An 18,026-nucleotide genomic window follows, 5' to 3' on the forward strand; every position below is an offset into this window, starting at 1 on the left:
GGGCAGCTGGGGAACAGAAAGCAAAGCAAACCAGTTAAAGTGAAGGGGTTACAGTTATACCTTATGACACAAGAGCACAAAGTCTTAGTGAAAGATGGGCGATCAAAGACTTTACAACACTTGATATGGAGAGTTTTGAAGTCTAGGTGAGACGGACTGGGATTGAACCTTAGGTGAGAGTGAAAATGGCTTAACATTTATAGACCCTGGAAGAAAAGGACAACCATTGAACTTACAGTGTAAAAGCTGTTAGAGAATGTTCATGCCTGCTCTATACTGGATGTTGTGGAGCAGAGAGTGAGGATGGTAGCTTTACTTTGGACGCTGTAGTTGATTATTACTTTGCCTGTGCTGGAAATATGGCTAAATTATGCAGTAGACAGGACAAGTGAATTTCTTTACAGGACTAGAAGATTTCTGAACCAATGTGTCCCTTGGACAAGAACATCTTTTCAAAAATTCCACACTCCTGTGCTTGTGCCACTATACTTGGTAGATGTCCTGTGCCAGCTGCCCCCGGCCAGTCAGGCAGGTCTCTTGACTCTGCTGTCTGCAACAAGCAACCTCCGGTCCCCAGCACCCGAGTGCAGTCAGCCTCCTTATTGGACAGCTCACACTGTCCAGTTTTTCTCTGCCCATCTGTACAGTTGCCCAATTCTACGCCCTCTGTGCTTTGGAACAATTGTAAGCACTTATGTGTTTGTGCATTCAGCACTCTGCCTCACTGCTGCTTCTTGTCTTCCTGTGCCTTTTTCCTCCTCCTGTCTTTTTCTTACCCACTCCCCCTCCTGGAATTCTGTGCCCTGCCCCCCTCCCAGGACCTACTTAATGGAGGCCATAGAGCTGGTGCGCAATAGACGCACGCAGCAGGTGTGCCGCTGGCACCAAAGCAAGCCCATCTATGTCTGTCAACACGTGGACCGTGCCCAGCATCAGGAACCCTAGAACTCCACCCCCAAGCTCTGGACCACAGACACCACAACACCACAACAACAACTGCTGCATTGCCTTCCCCTGATCACCCAAAGGACCCTTTTACTCCTGATGCTGCAGCTTCTCCAACAAAAGCCAAAATCAAAATCAAAAGCACCACCCACCCACACTGGAATCCTCACCACGCCCACACAGAAACCACAAACACACCGGAATTACTTCAGTGCATTCTTCTCAACGCCCAATCCTCCATGGAAATCTGTGACACCATCACGACCCTCTCCACCGACGTAATCTTCATCACTAAGATCTGGCTCAAACCCTCCTCAACCCCTTGCACTGCCACTGCAACACCTGATGGCTACAAGATGCTACACCCAGACTGTGCAAACAAATTCGGGGAAGACATGGCCATCATCTACAAGGAAAGTATCTGATGCATCGTCACCGAAGACGACTCCACACCTTTCATGAACACCTCAAATTCCAGCTCCTAACCGATGCCAAGACGACTATCAGAGACGCCCTCACCTACAGACCACCTGGAACTTGACCTGCATTCTGCAACATCATCTCAACTTCATTGCCTCTCTGGCTATCGACTCCAAGCACTACACACTACTCGGCGACCTCAACTTCCACTTTGACGACCATGGCGAGGCTAACTCCACCAATCTCTTGGACAGCATGAGCAACATCAGCCTCACCCAACTGGAGAACGACCCCACACAGAGCACAGAACACACACTTGACCTGTTCTTCACATCCAGTGACAGAGTCAAGTACAGCCACCTCACTAAACTCACCAGGACCGACCATGCCATGGTCCACTTCATCATCACAGGCTCCAAATACACAACAACCAAGCACTGCAGCTCTTCTCGCCGCAGCTGGAATAAGGTGACCGAAACCGAGGGGACACAGGCCCTCAACAACATCCAGTCTGAAGTCAGACCTGGAGCAGGCAGTCCAGAACTTCTCCGACTAGATAACCAAATGCCGCCGACACAGTTGCACCTATGAAGCCAGCCAAAACCAACAATGCCTCAAGAAAAGCCAGCTGGTATACCCCTTAACTCAGAACCATCAAGCACAAATGCAAACGACTAGAGAAGCAATGGTGCACCATTAAAAAGCCCTCCGACTGTACCACTTACAAATCAGTCCTCAAAAAATATCACCAATGCATCAAGGAAACCAAAAGAAGTAGCCCTTCAGAACCGCATCAAAACAAAAGCCAACCACATGAAGGAACTCTTCAACATAGCCAGGGAATTCTCTTGCCCGTCAGCCACCAACAGCTCTGCAACACCTTGTTGAACTATTTCCACAGCAAGATAGATACCATCTACAACAACGTCTACCCCCAACCCTCTGGTTTCACTGTCAACAACTCCGACCCACCCATGCACACCAGGCACGCTGTCACTACATAAACTCCACTCACCACGCAGACCACCTCAGCCAAAATGTCCTCCATCCACTCTGGGGCACCCACCAACCCTGCTCCCATCACGTTTTCAAACTAGGAACTAAGGAAATCAGCACAGAACTCACCAACATCCTCAACGCCTCCATCACCATGACAGCCTTCCCTGACAGATGGAGACACGCTGAGGTCAGACCCCTCCTGAAGAAATACTCTGCCGACCCCAACGAGCTAAAAAATTACTGCCCCATATCACTTCCCCGGTACCCTGCCAAAGTCCTTGAGATGGCCATCAACCACCAGCTTACCGAACACCTCTAGATAAACAACCTGCTTGACACCTCCCAATCCGGCTTCCATGCCAACCACAGCACTGAGACCGCCTTGATCGCAGCCACGGAGGACATGAAAACCCTCCTCGACTGCATTGAGACAGCATCCCTAATCCTCCTCAACCTTTCAGCGTCTTTTGACACTGTATCTCACCACACCCACGTCAATGGACTCAACAGCATCAGCATCCAGGGGAACGCCTTCAAGCGGATCGCATCCTTCCTCACAGGATGAACGCAGAGAATCTGCCTCCCACCCTTCACCGCCAAACCAGAGTGCATTATCTGCAGCATACCCCAAGGATTGTCCCTCAGCCCCACCCTATTCACCACTTACATGACTCCCCTCATAGACATCGTCAGAACCCACGGACTCAGCATAAGTTCCTACACGTATGACACATATCTCATCCTCTTGCTCACCGAAGACCCCTCCACAACCAAAACAAACTTCTGCAATGCTATGACCAGTGTCGCCAACTGAATGAGAACCAACTGCCTCAAGCTCAATTCAGACAAGACAGAAGTACTAATCTTCGGTAAAAACACTTCCCCATGGGACAACAGCTGGTGGCCGTCTGAACTCGGACCCATACCCACACCAACAGATCACGCCTGCAACCTCAGCATCATCCTTGATGACAGACTCACCAGGAAGCGCCAAATCCACACAGTATCCTCCTCTTGCTTCCACACCCGCTGCATGCTCTTCAAAATCTTCAGGTGGATTCCCCCATCAAAGAAAGATTGTCACCCAGGCCCTCATCGCCAGTCAACTGGACTACACGAAACGCTCACTACTCCAGCATTTCCACTCAATTCCTCAAAAGACTCCAGACCGTACAGAACACAGCAGCCAAACTCAAGCTCGACCTTCCCAAACAAACCCACATCACCCCCACTGCAAGAACCTCCACTGGCTTCTTATCTAGAAGATATGCCAGTTCAAGCTCCTCGCACACGTCTACAAAGCTTTACACAACCAAGGATCGGCTTACCTTAACCACAGCATAAACTTCCATCAACCTGCCAGACACCTGAGCTCCTCTGCCCTGAACCTTGCTCCCACCCCCTGCATCCGCCATAGCCTCAGAGGGAGCCGGTCCTTCTCCTACATTGCCGCCAAGACCTGGAATGACTTACCACTCCACCTACGAACAGCTCCCTCCCTGGCTGTCTTCAGATGTAGACTCAAGACCTGACTCTTTGACGAAGACCTGCATAACCTCAGAACCCGGAAACCCCCAGGGGTGATAGAGCTGCGCTATACAAATTCTGATTGAACGATTGATTAATGTTCTGTAACCAGAAGTCACTTACTGATTGAAGAAAAGGAAGTTTATTCTCCTTTCTGAGAGGTCCTATTGGGCTGAAGCTTTCACCAAGAGTTAGACCAGCCAGCATTCGTAATAGCCCGTGGATCCAGTAAGGTGGTGAACCTATTGTTCTCCCTGCTTTCAGCTGTGGATGACTCAATTACCCTGATGCGCTGAGGGTGACATGGCGGCTGTGAGAAACAAGAGGACAAACACACTGCAGTTATGCACTCCTGATCGCTTAGTAGCATGGCTGTACTTATTCTGCAACACTTACATTAAATTGATTTGTACAGTTTCTTCCTGATTCTTTGACTGCTGTGCTGTTTGTGTTGGGAAATCCCTGCCCCCACAAAACATTTGTCAGACTGAGTTACCAGAAGGTGAGAAGAGGTACTTTTAGGAAAATTGTACCTTGCCTGTCAAGTTTTCCCAACTAGGCTGTTTTGTGCCTTGACATTTCTCATAAGCATAGTCAGTAACTGTCCTGACTCAGTCTGCTCTGTTCATTTCTGACAACACTCAAATCCATCTAAGACTGGGAACCCCTCCTGAACTCTGCTGCAAAACTGCTAACTGTGATGAAAAAAATCTTCTTACACCTACGTACTGTAAAAACCGAAACTGTGCTGATGGCCCGCAGACACAGGCGCATAATTCCACCTGAATTACCTGTTTTAAATTAACCATTTCACAGAAAAATCTAGGGAAATAACTAAATGCTCGAGAACCCTTCTTTTACCAATCAACATAGTTATCAAAAACAACAATTTAGAATTCATGATGCACAAAAAGGTCCCCTCTCTCCTGCTTTTAAATTATGAGAAGGGAATTACAAGAGCATTGACTCTCTTAAACCTAAATTATGATGGCTTCGTGTAAGTGAGCTGAGCAAAAAAATCTACAGAAACTTCAAAGAATCCTAAACTAAGCAACAGGACTACTCATCATCTTAAAAACATTTAACCTCGTCACCCCCTGCCGTAAAGTCACTGCACTGGAGTCGGTTCAAGAGCCACTTAACCAAGCACAAAGTTTAAGGGAGCAACAAGAATTGACCCTTTCAAAGTCCAGCTCTACGTTACACCGAATCCAGACCCTGTAATGAAGCATCCAAAGATATTTCTTCCAGAATAAATCAACCACAGAAGTGACAGCAGTGCTTAATTTGTAAATAAAAACGTGCCGGTGCCCAAAGCTCTCCTCTTAAAAACGCTGCTGTCGCATTTAAATGTGCGAGCACGGAATACTGAGGCAGCGTAATCCTGAAGCCATCTGGGGCTTCTTCAATCCATTTAAAGCCACTGCCTGCCCCTTCGGCTCACTCTGGCAGCTTTCTGCTTTCTACCTTTGTGGTGCTTTTTCGTTTTTCTCTTCCTCCGTCTTTCCCATATGTGTCTTTTGCTCGCAGCAAATGCTTGAGGCAGAAGAATAAGCCCCGGCCCTAAAAAATAAGTGCCGGTGCTCAGCACCGGAAACAATAAGCACAAATTGAGCACTGAGTGACAGGGAAAAATACATCCAGGTTTTGGGAACTCCCTCTGCAACTGTAGCCAGACTGGGGAGCACTGCCAAGAATATTTGCCTTCAACATAAATAGAAAACTTAACAATGTCTTTCCTCGAACATCTTAGGGTAACAGGAGATGCATACTGTTCCCAACCATCTTCGAGAGAGGAATGGGTCCTCTTGCTCTAAGATGTGCCGATCTAGCTCCCTTTCTCCTTCATCTGCGTCGTCAGACCTCGCACTAATATGTATGGGTGAACTACAGATAGGATATACAATACAAACAAATTTGCTAGCCACACCGAGTGACTTGATGCCATAAAGTGGCCAGATTATGGTGGTCATTCTGACCCTGGCGGTCTTTGACCGCCAGGGCGGAGGACCGCGGGAGCACCGCCGACAGGCCGGCGGTGCTCCAATGGGGATTCCGACCGCGGCGGTAAAGCCGCGGTCGGACCGGCACCACTGGCGGGGTCCCGCCAGTGTACCGCGGCCCCATTGAATCCTCTGCGGCGGTGCAGCTTGCTGCACCGCCGCGGGGATTCCGACCCCCCCTACCGCCATCCAGATCCCGGCGGTCGGACCGCCGAGATCCGGATGGCGGTAGGGGGGGTCGCGGGGCCCCTGGGGGCCCCTGCAGTGCCCATGCCACTGGCATGGGCATTGCAGGGGCCCCCGTAAGAGGGCCCCTACATGTATTTCACTGTCTGCTGCGCAGACAGTGAAATACGCGACGGGTGCAACTGCACCCGTCGCACAGCTTCCACTCCGCCGGCTCGATTCCGAGCCGGCTTCATCGTGGAAGCCTCTTTCCCGCTGGGCTGGCTGGCGGTCTGAAGGCGACCGCCCGCCAGCCCAGCGGGAAAGTCAGAATTACCGCCGCGGTCTTTCGACCGCGGAACGGTAACCTGACGGCGGGACTTTGGCGGGCGGCCTCCGCCGCCCGCCAAGGTCAGAATGAGGGCCTATGTTATGTGGGATTGTTAGAAAACCACTCTGTAAATACATAGATAACCCTGCAAAGAATGCTAATTTTCCACGAGTGTTCCTCGGTATAGTCAGCAACAGGAAACAAATGTACATTCGGTGTGAGTACACACAATTCATCCATTAAGTCAAACTAAATTCTGGGCAACACAAACAAATCCAATTAAATAATTATATTTTTGCTTTCCCGATTACAACAAAACACTATGGGCCTGATTCTAACTTTGGAGGACGGTGTTAAATCGTCCCAAAAGTGGCGGATATACCACCTACCGTATTACGAGTTCCATAGGATATAATGGACTCGTAATACGGTAGGTGGTATATCCGCCACTTTTGGGACGGTTTAACACCGTCCTCCAAAGTTAGAATCAGGCCCTATGTTTTTAATCTACAGTCACGTGTGTTGCTAATTAATCCCTTGGTACATTTCCAGAGGTCTCTGTGGGAAAAGGCCAAGCACAAATTCCTTAAGCTAAATTATATACCAATGGGCTATTAACCAGGGAGTTCATTGGGCAACTCCAAGCTCATTTTAAAGAACACAGAAAAAGAAGAGATGTTTCATTTAGTTATGTAAAAATCGTACACCGAATGATTTTTTTTATTAACACACGATTTGGAATCCCGAAGAATAAAACTGTATTACCTGCAGGACTGACACATTCAATAACCTGTGAATATCTCTTTAATTACTGTGGCCCGCAGACTTTCAGCATACGATTCACGACTGGCATGCTGAGACACAAAAATAATCCACTGCGTTGTCTAACGTATGTAAACCTTCTGCTGACAAGTAAGCAAGCGAATGTCCGTTTTTGACTGCTGACTTTGAACCGCCGATTTCCACTTGAGGCATAAAACCAGCCTCACAGCTTTATTAGGCACAGTTGGGAGTGTTGTACCAATCGAATATGGCAGTACTCTAAAAAAGCACAACAGCCACCTGCACTAACAGCAGGCACACTACTGTGGTATGACACAGAAGGGCCTGCGTGGCCGGCTTCCTTCTCACTGGCGCTGTGCACAAACAGTGCACGTTGGAGTATTCTTTCAGTAGCAGGGATGCGATGGGTCAGTCAGTTTCCCTCTACAGCTGTGAAAGGTTGCCGCGACACTGGGAATGTGATGTTCTGCTTTCGGAGATTAAGGGGATATGATTTGGCTACATGAAAAGTCACAAATGAAAAAATATAAGAAAAGAACAGCTGAATGAACCCTTTGCGGAACTAGTGCCAGCATTTTCAATCGCGACTAGCTGTGCCATTTCCTGTTTTCATAGCCGAAGAAAGCCTGCAGTGTGATCTTTGGGCAAAGCTGTTTCTCATGCTAATTTCTTGAAGTTCCTGGAGTATGTAGTTGAGACCGATGGGCAAGCATAAGACATCACCTTATGCTAGACTTAAGGGGGGAAAAACAGAACTGGTCAGCTTCATTGCAGCACATCACAGCAGCTGATTTATCCTGGAAGGAACTTACAGATGCAGATAAAAAAAAAATACTGTATTCCGGGTGTTATCTAAATAGACAGTAAAAGCTGCGGTGGCCTACTGACACCATCATGGTAGTATCTGAGAAAAAACTGGACACTCTCTTTGCTAATGCACTAGGAAATCACAATCATCAAAATCCCACGAGCTTGAGCGTATAATGTTTCAGGGGAACATAGTAATAATTTCCACAGGATATGATTCAGATATTGTCATTGATGCCAAGAGTAAACAAGCCTCTATCCAGATGCACAGCTTCACCACAAAAGTTCAACTCGTTTTTTCAATTCTTCAAGATTTGGTGGGTAACGCGCATACGGCATTCAACGCTACTTGGCCTTTGAGGGTGACGAGATGCCTCGTTGCTTAGGGACAGGGACTTTCTCCTTTCTACTGCTGAAACGAGGTTTTTCTTGTTTTAAGTCTATTATCATTTGCCACTTTTTTTCATCATCTATTTAAATCCGGAAACTTAACTGCAAGTCGTAATAGGAAGCAAACGAATCTGAACTACCCGAAGAAGGGTTTGTGTGCACAACACTCATCTTTACATCACTGTAGTTGCCTTTAACTGTAAATGTTCTCAGGCCAGAACCTCTATGAGCCAGGGATTCAAACACACAATTGTCTGATCTTAAGGCAGATGGTAACCCAGACGGCGCTCCCACACTAGCAGTACCAGCAGTACTGCCAAAGTGACAACACTGCTGAGTCGGGCAGAATACCACCAACGGTAATGGTATACTTGCAAGTAACAGGACATATCACTATCTGATCAGACTATTGCCGATTTGAATAGTTGCTGAAAATGAACCTTTTACCGAGTGTTGTGTCTTCAGTGGCTACATACTCTATTTAAGGCCTCGTCTTCTACGAGGCATTCCAAAATACAAAGTGCTTAAACAATCAGTACTAACTAGAAACAGTGCAAGACTACCAGTGACACAACCAATGGATGTATCCTGGCCTGACTCAAATGTTGTTAGTGACCCGATGTGGTTATCTGCCGCTTTCAAACCAGGTCTTCAGCAGGATCTTTGCAGTGATTCACTTCCCTGTGGGCACTTAGATATAAATATTACTCACGCAAAAATAGCGATTCCTTAAAATTGCGACCCCATTTAGAGAATCGCAAATTGTGATTCTCTAAATAGGAAATCGCAAATAGGGAATTCCTATTTGCGATTTCCAAAGCACATGTATCAAGCATTTCCTAAATGCAAATTGAGCATTTATGAAATGCAAATACCACAAACTCAAGTTTGGTGGTAAGCATGTGCAATTTTAAAAAATGCATTATAAATGCATTTTTAAAAATGACATGTAGCGCACACATGCCCCTAGGGCATGTGTGTGCTTCACATGTCCGCAAATATTTTTTTGGGGTGCATCAGAGGGGGCACCACAGCACCCTGGGGTGTGCACTGCCTAATTTACGAATCCCTAACTGGAATTCGCAAATTGGGAAATGCAATACCATTCACACCTATGGGCCTACAGGCCCATAGGGATGAACAGATTTGCATTCTCTAATTGCGATTCGGTAATAGCGATTGCAAATTTTAAGAAACCACTATTACTGAATCGCAAATTTCATACATCCCATTTTGCATTTATTAAATAGCGACTTCTTAAGATTTGCTATTTAAGAAATGCAAAACGGATCTTTGATACACCTGGACCTTGGTTCGTTACTGAAGAATGAAAGTCAAAGGAGCGAAAACAAACATTATTAGAGCACCAATTTATAATTTCATGTATTTATTTTAGTCATCAAGTACTACAAATACCCATAATGTGACCTGCCGCTACGGGAATTGATTACAAGCTTACAGAGATACAAACAGAGCTGCTAAAAAGAACATGCGAGCAGAGCAGGTTTAGAACCAGAAAAGCCAGTTTTTCAAAGTTTTCCAGAGAGTAAGAAGTTCATTTTGCGAGCGGTGATGAGTAGGGCCAAAGGTCCTTATTTTGTCCGCCATCACAGAGAAGGCTCACTCACTGGCTCTAGAATGACAGGCTCAGAGAACAATGAGGAATCACGCCTCAGGCGAAAGGAAGGGACCAGATTAATATATCAATACTTGATTCTATCCTGCAGATGGGAGCAAGGGAACATAAAGCCAGACAGGCGAGACACCTGAATTTAAAGATGACTTGCTTAGAGATCGGTAGCCAGTGTAGCCAGCCAGGAAAGTGCAGCAGCCAAAGAGGAGAGATGAGAGACTTGTAAGGCTAGACAAGCAGCAGAGTTCTAGATCGATGCAGTCGATGTAGCCAGAGGATTCAAGAAAAAAAAGTTACAGTAATCCAAGCGGATTGAAATAGAGGCTTGGATTACTACCCGACTGTCAGCAATCAGCTTCAAAGAAAGACAAAGCATCATGTAGGTGTAGGGTTTACTTCCAGCAGGGGTTGGATGCAGGACTTGGCCACATGCCAAACACTGTGACCAACCCCATGCCGGGCATGACTTTCAGCAATGCACAACTTGGGGTTGGGTTTCAGTGGCTTTGTAGGTTTAAATCTTAAACTGTCACTGAAATTCTCACCTAACTATAACATTACTTTAACCTTTGTGTTAACTGAAAACAAAGGTTAAAACATTTTTTAAATGATCTAGGTTTCTTTCCACCCATTACATTTTTCTCTAGTTTTATAAACAGGTTTTGGGCTTTTATGGTCTTTTGGTCTTTCCTGCTATATCTAAAGACAGTCCAATAAGGTACAACAAAGTAGTCCTTCCCTCTCTTTCCAGGATAAGGCAGTCTCACAGCAGCTCAGGACACATTGGCAAAGAACAGTGTGCTTGGCGAAGAGCTCCATAACTCTGGCTATCTTGTAACCCAGCTTCCCCTGCCCTCCATAACTATTATTTACATTTAAATAGTTAAGGCATCCTTGTGTTCTACATAGTTCACAATATCAATTTCCACAGGTGAATGACACTTTTTTTCTGTTTTTTCATTTCTTTATTAAACAACCTTTTTTGGCTGGTTGTCTGGTCCCAAATGTTTTATTATGTTGGTGGAAGTGTAGTCTTCTGAATAGCCTAGACAGCATGCATTCCTAACTGAGGCCTGGTGATAATGCAGTTGATCCCCCACTAAAATACATTTCTTGAATGAGTGTGCCCTACGGTAACTGTAGTAAAAAGTTGCACACAATTCATTTTGAATTCATATTCTATCAATGTGAAAGCAGGGAGAGGGGATGTTACATCTCCCAATGCATGAGTATGGGTTTTGGGGAAGGAAAGACAGCAAGGTACTGCAAATGCAGGGAGACCATACTTCTGGCAGCACAGAAACAGCAGAGCTTCAGGAATAAAGAAATACCTTATTTCTTGGAATGGAAAGTGACTACTATTTCAAGAATGTAAAAAGAGAACAAAGTAATATGTATGTTGGAAAAGCTTGGATCTGTGAATGAAGGAAGACTATTGCTCTGGAAATACAGAAAGATAATAGTTCTGGGACTGAAGAAGAGCAGGTAACAGGACTTCAGAAGAGCCCAATGCTAAATGCAGGAAAAAAGGGTTCTGAAATGCAGGGCGAGCAGCAGAATTCTGTGAATTCAGGAAAAACATAATTCCTGGAACAAAAGGTGATTATGGGTAAGTTCCCTATCACAGTTCATAGGTCAAAAAAGTGCATGGGATATTTCTGACTTATCTCTATCTCTTGTTACCCAGATTTGGTCAGAAGAGGTCACAATTACCCCCCCTCCCCATTTCTTCATGTCATTATTTGCTTTAGTTAATTATTATTATTACAAATGAAGGCTAATGAAGTTAGTGCCTCCTTAAGCAAATGTGTGCTCTAGTGTTTTCTTTAGGCTCAGTTGATGCATTAGCAAAGCCCTATCCCAGGAGAATCTCTCTCTCTCACACACACAATTCTTTTTTTTAAATAAATATTCTAAAGGTGGTTAATAACAATATGCCTCAAATTATCCTTTACATACAGATCCCACCAGCTTGACAAAGGCCAGTTTATTCTCTGCGCTCTGTCTCATTTGGCTTACTAGCAACATTATTAGTGCCAGCTACCTTTTGATGCTAAATCCCTGGCTCTGGAACACTCGTCATCTCTCTTTACGCTCAAGGAAACCACCTTAAATTAACAAAGCGTTTGGCTTCTTATTGTAACCAGGCCACAGGAGCTTGTTAAATGACCTGCCAGCACTATTAATAGGTTTTAGAAGACTTAACAATGACGTTTAAAGTGGTAGGTGCTAAATCTTCTCTGGACCACGCTTTCTCTAAGAGTGAAGGAAAACAATGTAAAGTTAGATAAGTTCTTGCTCCTCTATTCTGGGTTCTCTTTGATCTGCCTTTCATGCAGTTTTCATGAAGATGCAATATGGACTATGATTTCGACACTCATTTTGACTCTCCCTTCTAATCTTGTCTTGTATCTTAGAGTGCTGGCTACGAGCAAGTTAGTAACAATTTGTGTACATAATATTTTCTTGCAGATATCCAGCATTACAAGCTCCATGGTGATATAAATGTTATTTAAGGAGCAGAAAATGGATGTATGAGATCGGGGGACTGAGTGTCCCAGGTGAGGTGAGGAGGGAGCATAGGGCCATTTGTATGAACACATTTTCCCATAGACATAGAATGGGTAAAAACCTTTGATACATCTGGCCCATATTTCCTACACCTGGCGTGGGTGTGCCGGAGTGTGCATGCCTACTGGCTACAGGCGATTGAGTGACTGTGAGAGGTGACTGCATTGGCAGTTGAGGAAACACCTCAGGTGTGTTTGTTTGGCATTGTTAAACGACCCAGAGGAGGTAAGATTTGCTGGAGAGTCCTACTGCTCTCACTTGTGTTGGCCAAAAGGAGAGTGGTCATGGGGTTCCTGGGTGTGAGAGTTCCCTCGTTTGCACTGTGGTGAAGGGATGTGGAGGAGTGGGCAGTTGCCGAGGAGGTACACATGAAAATCAACAGTAGGAATGATAAGCTGCCAGTGGACCTAGCAGTCTAGGCTGCACTGTTGGAGCATATGCATACAGACCAGGATAGGGGGGAGGAATGGGGTAAGCAGACACAGAACCCTCTGCCAAATAAAATCAGGCACCAAACACTGGGGAAGTGTTATCAACAGGTGAGGCTGTCTCAGGAAGTAGATGCACAATGGAAGTGAGGGGGCGTGCAGGAGGTGAACAGAAAGGGCCATATAGATAAACAGCCGGACAAGACACAAAAGCTCACATGCTAGGGTATAGGTAGTGTTGTGATGGAGACGCACAGGAAGAGAGGCGGCCCACTGAAAAGAAGACCAGAAGGGGAAATTAACCGACTGTACTCCTCGAATTGAGTTAATGCTGGTGAAAAAAAAAGTAAGAAGACTGTACCAACGTATGTTACTGTTATATTTTTGGTTATTACTCTTTTCATATTTACCGGTAATTCATTTAAAAATGTATATAATTTATTAACGCTGTTGCTAGGCATTCTAATAATTTAAAGCTTATAAAAATAATCTTTCAAAAAGGAACAGATAAGTGACAATATAGATTTTAAATCTTCTGTACAATTAGGACTATCATGTTCTTTAGCTTTTTCCTTTCTGAGACTTGCTGCATGGGCATGTGTCTTCAAGGTCTGCATGTAGAAACTCGCATCAATGTACTAGCAAGTAGGTTGATTCTTCTGTTTTACCACATACGGTGAATCTAAACTAAAGACGCATTGTCATTATCTCATTGAAGTTGCTTGCCCTTTGTTGGATAGGGATTTTTTAATTCCATATCTTCTTTTGCAAGTGATAAACCTCAGTGATTTTCCCTTCACCCCTGCTCAGTTTTTATTTCAGATGTGTAATTATGTTTGCGTCTTGTTCTTCATTCGCCTGGGTAGTAGAAGTACTGATTGCCTCAGCCCTTGCCCCGTCCTCTGCGTGTTGCCTGGTCTAAAAAGGCTGCATTATCATGAGGCTGGCGTTATGGTTCGGCTGTATTAAACGTTTGAAATCCTCTACGTACTCCAGGTAAGTCCTATTTTGTTTTCTATGTTTTTCATTATTTAATTTTTCACACTGGTCTATTTTTGTGATTGGTGACATACTGTTTCTATCCCTGTCAGTTTTTCCAGACTTTTCCATATCTTTTCAAGCACTGGATTGGCTCCCAGTTTTTTGTGCCTCCCCTCCCCTTTTTTACGCATGGGAGTGCTCACATTTTCAATACATGTACTGTGAATCACATCTGTCATACTGTCTTTTGTCCTAACTTTGCTTTATTTTCATTACATTTTAGGCACACTCCCTGCTGGATATCTAGTGAATATTTCATTTTATCTCTCAATTTAGTAGCCAAAATGTATTCTGTTGCTATAATTTTCTATTTCCAATTGTTTTCCCTAGGATTCAGGCTGTGTTCCGAATTTTCACCTCCTGATGACGACCTGTGAACAATCTTAGGGTCAAAATAACGTCCAACGTCTACAGCAAAAAGACCTTCTGAAGTCATGCTGGCTACAAGGGAGCAATTCATTCTTTTGGACATTATTCATATGAGCTCTTTTGGTTTTACTTCTTAAATTGCCTTTTGGCCTTCCTTGTCTTTCACCATTTTTAACCAATATTACATTATCAGGTATTCTGATTGCACATATGTCTATGAAAACAATTTAAAGCAGATACAGTTGTTTGAAGATTTGTACATATATTAGGGATACTCTCTTTATTAAGATAGGAGTAATCACTATCTCCAACTTTTCCTCAGATATTCTTTGTGATAACTGATACATGGTTGGATATTGTTGTTTTTCCTAAAATGGAGGCACACATGTCAAGAGTCTAGATAACACTGTTACTTTCTTAACTAAATTTCATATTTTCTCAAGGCATATACTCCCTATGCCATTTATTAACAGAGGTCACACACCAATGTCTAGAAAAAGAGCTTTTCAATTCTAAACATAATTTTCTCTGACAAATTGCATAATCATGCCTCACATTTTCTCGAAATAATATTTGCTGAATTGTCCTCGTGTATAAAGCTTCTGTGGTCAAACACTTGCTTTGTTATTTGGGAGTTCATTATTTTCCGAAGTATCCAGTTCATAGGCTTCGATTAGAAATGTATATAATCCTATTTTTCTGAAATAGTGGTAGGGGGTTTAATACAAATACCTGTGTGAGGCAGTTTCGTATGTGCTATACCTGGCATTTCTATGAGCTTAGCTGAGGCACAACTTCACGTTTTGTTCATGCTGACCGTCCGTTCACAGGACCTGCAGAACTACAATTAATGGCAAAAGTGTCTCCACAGTCTGTCACAAAACTGCATTTAGCAATCTGCTAAAACTAACACTATCAGTCAGCAAAGTCCTATGTTACACCACACTTCTCTAGTTTCACTGATCTACACTTCATTTGGTAGAGTTTGTGGCACAACCTAAGTACTATATACTTAATCAATATAATAAACCTGACGTTATATGTGGTGCCTGTGTGTTTACTGTCCAGCCTGGGTAAGCTTCCTTTCTCCAAAAAGAAAAATCAATCACAGGATCTTACAGAGAATCTTTAGAGCTATATTTATAAATAAAAAAGCAGTAAATAACTAATGGCTGGTACATCATAGGTGGTATCCTTAATTTTGGACACCATATGATAAATTGGTTACCATCATGACAAACATGGCCCTCATTTTTTCCACTACCCCTCCTTCCATGCTGCTTTGCCAGATTTCTCAGTCTGTGTGTCACCAATGTTGGATCATGGTTCACTAAACTTTTGTTATTATTTGGTCCTCATTTCTTCTCTGCTTCCTTCAATTTATTTTTATTTCACTCACCACAGCAGTTCTTTATTTGTTGCATTATCTAGAAGATGTAATTCATTTGTTAATTAACTTAACTTAGTTCTGCCTTCACCCTCGCAAATGAATACATACTTTCTCCTTGTCAAAATGTTGTTTGTCACTATTGTCAATACGTTTTCTTTACCCTTACCTTATCAATAATACTTTACCCAGTTCATTAAAAGAAAATTCTCAACTTAAAACTTGTTCCTCGGCCTCCACCGTTGTCAGTCCAGCGTCCTTACTTACCAAATTTGCATTCTTCTGATATAAAATTATTTAACAAACCAAGCTCAATCTATATGGGTTTAAACCTCTTAAGTACAGTCAGTCCATTCAGTCAATTAGCTTACATCATAATATAGGAGTATTTTCTCAACCTGTTGTTTTACGAATCATCGATCATTCATTCCTATTCTATTTGTATACCCAGTCATATATTGTCTGCTCCCTTCTCAAGGATCAAGCAGTTTATTTCCTTTTCTAAATGAAGCAATGAATATATATTTTTGCTTTTAATGGCATCTGACCAGGTGGATGTAAGAGGTGGTGAAGATGTGAATTGTTTATCAATATCCTTCACAAAGGTCTAGGAAAAACCTAGACTTCATTACTATTCCACATATATCCACATTAACTTAAACAAATTCCAAGAAAGGGTTAACTTTCTCACCTCCAACATGCCACTGTGCACTACTGCACTCTCCTGGTACACTTAGCAGCCATTACCTCTTCAAGAAAACCTCTTCACAAATATTTATTTTTCTAAATTACTGTTGTTAAGGATTTCTTACAAGGTTTTAAGAGACTTTTTTGGTGGTCATTCTGACCTCGGCGGTAAAAGGCGCCTACCGCCGGAGAGAAATCCTCCATAATCCCGCCGCGGTCGCGGAAACCCGCCACGGTCATTCTGACCCGCAGAAGGCAAACCTCCGAAAATCCGACCGCCACAACAGACCGCCAGACCAGCGGTCGGCGGAAAGGTGGAGGTGACAAAACCTCCACCGCCACGCTAACAGAAATACGCCCATGCCATTACGACCCACGAATCCACGCGGCGGTCATTCAAACGCGGTATTCCATTGGCGGGACACACCGCCGCGGTCAGAATACACACAAACGAACAAAACTCAGCCACATTGGACGATTTGAATCCCACACACCTGATACACATACACACACCACTCCCACACACACAATACAATATAAAACACACACCCACATCACCCACAAACCCCTACGCTAAAAAATTCGTAAAGAAGGCAAGAGCGAGACACCAGCATCCAAAAAATAACAGCCACAGCCACTCAACACCATCACCCACACACTATCCACACACAAAACAACACACACCACCACACTCAACTCACTTAAATACACATACTCCACCCCACACATCATACACACCACCCCATGGCATCCCAAAGACAACCCCGCTTCACAGACGAAGAACTCAGGGTCATGGTGGAGGAAATCGTTCGGGTAGAGCCCCAGCTGTTCGGCACACAGATACAATACACCAGCATTGCCCGGAGGACGGAGCTATGGCAGAGGATTGTCGACAGGGTGAACGCAGTGGGACAGCACCCCAGAAATCGGGAAGACATCAGGAAGCGATGGAACGACCTACGGGGGAAGGTGCGTTCCATGGTATCCAGGCACAACATCGCCGTGCAGAAGACTGGCGGAGGACCCCCACCTCAACCCCCACAATTCACATCATGGGAGGAGGAAGTCTTGAACATCCTGCATCCTGACGGCCTCGCAGGAGTCGGCGGAGGAATGGATACTGGTAAGTTGAAGCTTCAATACTGCTTCCCCCCCACCTGCATGCCAAATCAGACCCCAACCCTCACCCCCATCCTCGAACCCCACCCTCACCCCCACCCCCATCCTCACCCCCACCCTCACCCCCACCACCATCCTCACCCCCACCACCATCCTCACCCCCACCCACAGCACACCTATTCCCCGCCAATGTCTCACCATCACAACCCACACATCCCAAAACCTAGGCCTGCATGCGTCCACTAAGCATGGACACCCATCACCAAAGCATGCCCAATGCATATACACATCCCCCCCACAAGCCACCCTCACCAAAGCCCCCACACACGAATGCCAGCACTTGGGGACACGAGAACCCACAGATACACCCATATGCCACTCATTGAAACTATAACCATACCTCTATACCCCTGCAGGACCC

The 18,026-nt window shown here is 44.7% G+C and overlaps 1 protein-coding gene and 1 long non-coding RNA gene across 7 annotated transcripts in view; one reads left to right on the plus strand and one right to left on the minus strand.

The window, feature by feature from the left end:
• LOC138248768 (uncharacterized) overlaps positions 1–15,778 on the plus strand; it is a 147,842-nt gene extending 132,064 nt beyond the window's left edge. The window contains exon 3 of the long non-coding RNA XR_011194640.1: positions 14,374–15,778. This is a non-coding gene — a long non-coding RNA (uncharacterized lncRNA). The remainder of the gene's footprint in view (positions 1–14,373) is intronic.
• ZBTB20 (zinc finger and BTB domain containing 20) overlaps positions 1–18,026 on the minus strand; it is a 4,633,203-nt gene that overhangs the window by 381,705 nt on the left and 4,233,472 nt on the right. For 3 of the 6 annotated variants that reach the window (XM_069202644.1, XM_069202645.1, XM_069202648.1), the window contains one exon: positions 4,015–4,201. The exons of the other annotated variants lie outside the window; for them this stretch is intronic. The gene's annotated coding sequence lies outside the window, so the exon portion shown is untranslated. The remainder of the gene's footprint in view (positions 1–4,014; positions 4,202–18,026) is intronic. 6 annotated transcript variants of the gene reach the window in all.

This window comes from Pleurodeles waltl, chromosome 8 (genome assembly GCF_031143425.1).
Source record: "Pleurodeles waltl isolate 20211129_DDA chromosome 8, aPleWal1.hap1.20221129, whole genome shotgun sequence".
Classification (NCBI taxonomy): Eukaryota; Metazoa; Chordata; class Amphibia; order Caudata; family Salamandridae; genus Pleurodeles; species Pleurodeles waltl.